Source organism: Benincasa hispida, chromosome 3 (assembly GCF_009727055.1).
Source record: "Benincasa hispida cultivar B227 chromosome 3, ASM972705v1, whole genome shotgun sequence".
NCBI lineage: Eukaryota > Viridiplantae > Streptophyta > Magnoliopsida > Cucurbitales > Cucurbitaceae > Benincasa > Benincasa hispida.
In genome coordinates, this window is record NC_052351.1 from 46201694 (window position 1) to 46208237 (window position 6544).

A 6544-nucleotide genomic window follows, 5' to 3' on the forward strand; every position below is an offset into this window, starting at 1 on the left:
ATGAAGATAATAAATAAAATAATGAGGTTAATAAAAATAATAGTATGATAAGTTGGTTATCATTTAATTTATAATAATAATATTAAATATTGATAATTACTACTAACTATTTTCTTCTAATACAAATTGAGTGGCAGGTTTATTGGTGGTTTTCATGGTAACTCGTGAGATAAAAAGGAAAATTGTATTTCCTTTATTTTTTAAGTAGTTTTTGGAAAATTTTTTTTTGAGATTTATTTCTCCCGGAGATCTCACGAGAAGTTGTCGGAAGACTTCAACAATAGACGATTACTAAAAGCGGACAATTGGAGCGAGCTAAACGATCTGTTGTAGTGTTTGTAGGCAACAGATACTCAGCTAAGCCGATGAAGTAAACAGATCCTTAGCTTTTGTCTAGACGATCCTTAAGCTTTGCTAATGATTGGACATCGACCTGATCGAATAGGTCCTCATCATCTCCCACTTGCTCAATCGTATTACACGATGTTTGTTGTTTCTTTCTCCTTCTGCCCTCAAACCAAGTCCACAACAAGAGCCACCCTCTTAGATTTCTACTCGAGAATACCAAGGTAGTCTCTTGGTTGGTGTTATAGCTCAACTCGAACACGTCGAGGGTTTATGGAGGCCGTTCTTGCTGTTTGGGGTTATGTTCGTGTGCCGAAGCGAATCACGTGAGTTCGAGATGTCGACGGAATGTTCGTCGTGCGTGTAGCGGGTGTGATCATTGTACGAGCGTTCGAGGTCTGTTGTGTTGCTTGTGTTCGAGCGTTCGTGGAATCAAGGAGCATTGGAGATGATGTCCCTACAAATGATGTTGACAACGTTTTTCCTTGATCACTTATTGTCAGTAGTCAGGCCTGGTAATTTACTGTAATTAATGCATAACCAATTGTTTATTATTTATGAATCTAATTGTTAAAGTTTCATACCTATGGATTAGTATTTGGAATGATCTTTTGCTGCTTCATAGTGGAATCCTCATGCACGATGATTCCTTCAGTTATACGCCTTATTCAATGAGACAGATAACCAAGATTATTTCCTCTTATAATGAGGAATTACAAAAAACATCATCCTGTAACAGATAACGTTTCTTGTCAATAAATAACTTCAACCTGCATACAGCTAACAACTGAAAACACCCACCAGTACCTGAGTACCTCTTAGATTATGCTCCTCCTGTGACAGAGGGACGTTTTGCCAGGACTGAATCCTTGGTAAAGAAGAAATTGCATGATTTGGTTAAGCACCCCGAGATCTAAGATCCCAGGCATCGGGTGAATCATCATTCGTCTACCAAACAACGTCCTCAAGACACAATAAAATTAGATTTACTGTCTTTTCCTTCTTTGGAGAGTAGTGGGATCCAGTGTCAGAACAAACAGACATACTAGTTTCTCATCCAGTCCCTCACTAATAGATATATTTCAATGCCATTGTTAAACCATATATAGTAAGTAACAATTTTTAAACAGGTTGTTCGTAATAACGACCTAGGTATAAAAAGCTTTTTCTTTTACTGTTCACACCCCACTCAGACTACCCGCTGAGCCCTAGGAAAGGAATATGACCTGTAGCAGTTATACAACGCCTTTTGTTGACACTTACTGCAAAACTCTTGCGGAAATAACTCTGATACCAAATGAACTAATTTCAACAGTCATACTGATTAAGTCAAGGAGGCAATCAATAGCTGATTAAAGTAGGCCCATTTTATTACAACAATGTAACGTTTATACACTCCAAGACTTCAACAAAGTCTATAACAACAACTGTAAAACCTACGGAAGTATAAACTGTGGCTTGGGTAGAACCTTAATCTTAAGCAATTACCTCGGAACTCCCTCACCTTCCGTACCCTGGGGGGGGTTTTAATTAAACACATAAACATGGAAAACATGAGCCTATAACGCTTAGTGAGTGCTGCCTTTAGATAAACAAAAACTTTGAACTACAGAAATATAACTTTTTTGGAATCAATGCATAGTCAATCAAGAAATACCGGACAAGTTCACAATTATTTCTCCTAACCAGACTGCTAGATTTTCCCCAGCTCCAACGCTGGTTAAAACAAAAACCCAAAGCTTGACCGCTAGTCGTCATGGTCACCTAGTACATCCTCAGCCTTTATCAATCTGGTTATGTCCTGCATGATCCTACATAAAATAATATACAACAATTCCTTGGAAACTTTCCCCGTTATTATCCGCCATATGCACATCGACTATTTTCTCCCTAGCTATGCTTAGGTACTTGACTATATTTCCCACCGGTCGTTCACAAACTATCAAATTTTATCGCTACGATCGAAGTTTGACTATATTTTCCCGCAAAAAGTACCTTTTCAACATAGCTAAACTATGCATCCGGGTACCAATTTCCAGTTTACAACACAACATAACAAGCATATCTTACAAACAAATACAAGACAAAACATATATCTCTGATCATGCCATTTTAACATTATCCCCCTATATATATTCTAACTATATATAGAAATTAACACATAACAATAACAACAACATAATAATCACTCACCTTGGGTTGGGTTAAGGAACTTTCCTTTCCGAAAGTTTCTTTAGGTTTTCTTGGGGTTCCCGCTTTGAACCCTAAAATTTCAGATTCAAATTATCAGCTTATATTACTCATAGTTCCAACTTATTTTTAGGATACTTCCTTCTAAAAAATGTTCTAAAATGTCCTCAGAATCTACCTTCATAAATCTTCGTGGTTTGGCGGATCTTCATAATCAAGAACTGGCCCAAGCTTATCCGACAGCGCGACCCCTTCCTTGATTCCTGTTCCCTCGTTCTCATCAGCCCGATTCCTTGAGCTACTTTCTTTGGCATCCCTACCCTGAAAAACTAGACTCACTGTATATTTCAATGGCTTTGGAAATCATTAAACGCACGAGTATTCTGGGAGAACTTCTCGTCTCAGTTGATGCTTCTTTCTGTTCTTTCTGTCCGATGCAGCATCTCCCCTCTTGGAACCTCTTGGACCAATGGTATTGGTCTTGCTACCAACGCATAGTCTCCTCCCAATACACTATTCTTTATGTATTTGGAAGAGAATTGAATTCTCATATGAAGTCCTTGGCCCTCATTTTATACGGCATCTAAGATTTCCTCTAAGGCCGACACCTGCTACTTGGGTCGTATGTCCCAAGTGTCCCTCTTCCTCAACACTTTACCTGCATCTTGTATCAGCGCAACCCAAGGTTCTGCTCCATCTTTTACCCAACGCATAGCCCCTCAATTTGCATGTCTTCCTTAATCCATCCCTTCATTTGCTTAAGCTTATTTTCTCCCAATAAGCACATGTTCCGGATGACGTCCTTGAATGCCATCCATCCTCCAATATCGTTCATGCTTTATATGCGTTCATGTTCCAACCACCTATGCGTTAAACCACAAATGCACCATCCAATGGCCGCAATCTACTTATGTCCGGAAACCATCCATCGGTGCAAATGTGTCCATTCCAATCTTTCCTGTGCATCTAATTGTCCGCAACTTGGTCACTTATGCAATGCTGCAAAGCTCCTCTTTGGCCCGCAATCCTTTCTCCTTCCATAGCTTTCCTTTGCTCTATGTGCTCAACTAGGTATTGACCAACACTCCTTCAACGTATACTACTAGTTTGTCCTATGCGCCCACATACCCTTTGATGTCCAAACGCAATAGCACACAACCAACGTATAGTGTAGCACTGCCGTATTCCATCACGTCATCTCATCCATCGCTGATTACCAATCGCATAGCACTACCGCTTCCAATCGCGTCCATCGCATCATCGCGAACATACCATCGCATAGCATTGCCGGTCCAAACGCCGCATGCCTCCCTCACCGCATGCTTCGTACCCATCACCGCATGCCCCTTGCACTGCATCACGCATAAACTAACGCAATTCCTTGGCCGCATGCCTCCAACACATTCCTCGACTGCATGACGCGCATACCATCGGATGCCATACCATAGGCCTTGCATCACCACATGCCCTCTGCATCAACCATATGCCTTTTGCCCATCACCGCATACCCTTGCATCACCCGCGTACCTTTGCACCGCATGCCTGTGGCTGCACAATCATAGCGACCGTTCCCGATGTCCATCAACCATAGCACCGTCGCATGTCATCAATGCATAACATCGACACATAGTATCACCTGTTGATACCAACGCATAATTCTACCAGTATCCATCACGCATACCCGATCACTGGCATGCCATCGCATCCGTCGCATGCAATCACACAACCCTTCGGCGCATACTGTCGCGTCCAACGCATCCTCGCACCAGGCCTCTATCACCGCATGCCTTCTCCATCGCATCAATGTATCCAACACCAACACCCTTGGATACGCAACTTGAGGTTGCCGCATGCGTTGGTTCTAACCTCTCAAAACATTTGGCTGCCCATGCATGTGTTCTTGCGCTATACTTTCAGGCCTCTCCCTCCATGCCGAAGTAACCTCTTCCGAAAAATACTTCATGGCCAACACATGCACCATAGTCAACGCATAGTCCAAAACTTAGTCATTTTTTCTCCTTGGCTTCCATGCATGGTACTCTTGGCATGTCCTCTGCCAATACTTCGCATTTTGTTTTTAATCAGTGCGTCAATTTCCTTTACAAATGTTATGGTTGCCTTCAACTTATGCGTATTATGTCTCCTAACTCTAACACATTGGGTTTCTTTTGAGTTTTAACACATTAGCCATAATTTTTATCATTTAAGCTTAACGTCAATACTCTAAGGAAACTATTCAATCACTCAGAATTTCCTTCACTTCATATATTAGTGATAAATTTCATCTAGTTATATTTTTTAAACATCTTATTAGATGGAAAAATGGAAATCTCGGGTTTCACATGTACGCCCTGAGATTACATCTTGTGGCCTTAATCACACTGATCTCTAATGAATCAAGGGCTTTGTGATCCAATCATTCAAAATCCCGAGTCCCGTCTCAGGCCAATGAGGAGGGTGGACGCCTCTTGTTCAAGACCTGGAGCGCACTTGAGGGAACACCTCTCTACTATCCTCTTATAATAGCAGGAAGAGTGAATCCGTCTTGCACCTAATTGTCGCCCACCTATTCTACCGATCTTACCCCTAAAATGGGAGGCTTATTGAAGCGCCGGTGTTGTGAGCCAACCCTCACCCATTGAAAATCTTAAGAATAATCCCGAATAAACAGGAATTTCATAGTTAGCTCAAGATAAGGTCAAGTACTTAGGTCCATCGTTGTTGAAATAGGTCATGCTTAAATAGTAAACAACAATTATTAAGTAAGTATGTGTACTTATTTTTTGTTGTTCGATTTTATATCAAACTTTCTTTGCCCAGGATAACCCTACTTGCATAATCCACATGAACGGAATCATGATCAAATCGTTTGTAGCACTTTACAAACAATTGTAACATCTACAAAGTGATCGCATCCCGATAGTGTCCCCAGAATAAAGGTAAGCCAACCTTATCCGTATAATATAGAAACGTTTTGGCTATCTACTCGAACTTACTCTCCACAAAAAGTCCAATACTCATGTTATAGCCATGGATCTTAGTTTATTGGATTTTAGGTCTTTAAAAAAGAATGAGCAATTCATACATTCAATAACAACTTTCATTGAATTAAAACTTCAATAGCATCTATAGTGATTAACATAAATAAGTTTATTGTTTACAAACCCAAAAGTTTTAGGACATAAAATCCAAGCAGTAGACACATTTTTCGGTAGGTAGCTTAAATACCCAATAGGGAGTAGTCTTTGAAGAAAACATGGCAAGTCCGTGTGTTTTTAGCTCTGGTATTCTTCGCATCTTTATCATTCACACATCGTGAATATATTAGACACAAATCCATCATAAAATGTTCATCGACTTTCATTACTTACAAAACGAAATCCGTTCATTAATTGTTTGTGTACATGCATGTGGTCTTTATAAATCTGTTATCGACTTGTATCAAGTGTAAGTTCTTTATAAATCTCTTATTCTTCAAATCTGGGTAGGTTCTAACCCAGCGTTTGTTGTATCCTTCGTTTTTTCCTTCAATACTTAACAATGTACCTCACGCAAGTTGTCGGCATATATTTTTTCATATGCATTAACATCCAATTTATTTCGTACAATATTAGTCCTTGACCAATTATGGAAATTAGAAAAAAAAAAATAACTTTTTTGGTCAAGTTTAGAATTCGTTTTATTCTTATCTTGGCCTTCTATGGATGTTTGCTAGCACAAGAAAGTTCAACATATTCAATTTGATGTGATATCTCTTCTCCATTCATCATTCATGACTGGAGGAGGTCTACGTTCAACTTTTTCATTATGTTGCCTCCTTCAGCATCAAAGTATGATTCCTAGAAAATAATGTCGATGTCCCATGAATGATAATTTTATCTCTTATCCCCGAAGGAAGAATTATCCTCTTTGCAATGGAACATGTTAGTAAATTTTTTGTACCACCCAAGATATGCAACTGTAGTTGTAGGAAAAAGTCATTTATAGTCCACATAAGGTTACATATGTT